The sequence below is a fragment of the Penaeus monodon genome, chromosome 20 (genome assembly GCF_015228065.2).
Source record: "Penaeus monodon isolate SGIC_2016 chromosome 20, NSTDA_Pmon_1, whole genome shotgun sequence".
NCBI lineage: Eukaryota > Metazoa > Arthropoda > Malacostraca > Decapoda > Penaeidae > Penaeus > Penaeus monodon.
Window position 1 is genome coordinate 37,899,110 of NC_051405.1, and position 606 is coordinate 37,899,715.

Genomic DNA, 606 nt, shown 5'->3' on the forward strand with positions numbered 1-606 from the left:
ATCCAGCTGCTCCTGCATCCTTGAGGTCCTTGTAGCGTTATCGTAACGACCAGAAAGCTCCGGAGGTCAAGGGCGACCTCTCTTCTCGGCTCCATTTTACAGATATCTTGGAAGGTGTTCTAATCGCGCGGCCATCTTGGGCTGCGGGGGTGATGCGCCTCGAACCGACTGTCCATTTTCTCTTCCAGCAATTAATGTCCAAAGGGAGATGAGCTACGGACCACGCTTTGTTGCGAGTCTTTAGTTAACGCTATGGTATCAGTTTCGAGTGACATTCAGAAGAAGGAAAAATGGAAAAAAAGTCGGTTTATTTTAAAAGAAAGGGAATGACTCATTATGCATTTGAGGTTAAGAGGTAATGAGTCCTGAGGTTATACGTACATTTCTTCTTGATTTCTCAGGTCATAAGGCTGATGAGAGTTCAGGAGCTTAATATCTTACATTTGCGATGCGTTGCCACAGATCTCAAGCAGCGCTGCGGGGGTCAAGAGTCACGCATATGGGCGCCGGATCACGTAATGTATACATATAAACCTGCAAGTCATATGTGTATAAGGTTAACAACTGCGTCGAATGTAAATTAGTACAATTACGAGCCACGCGTAG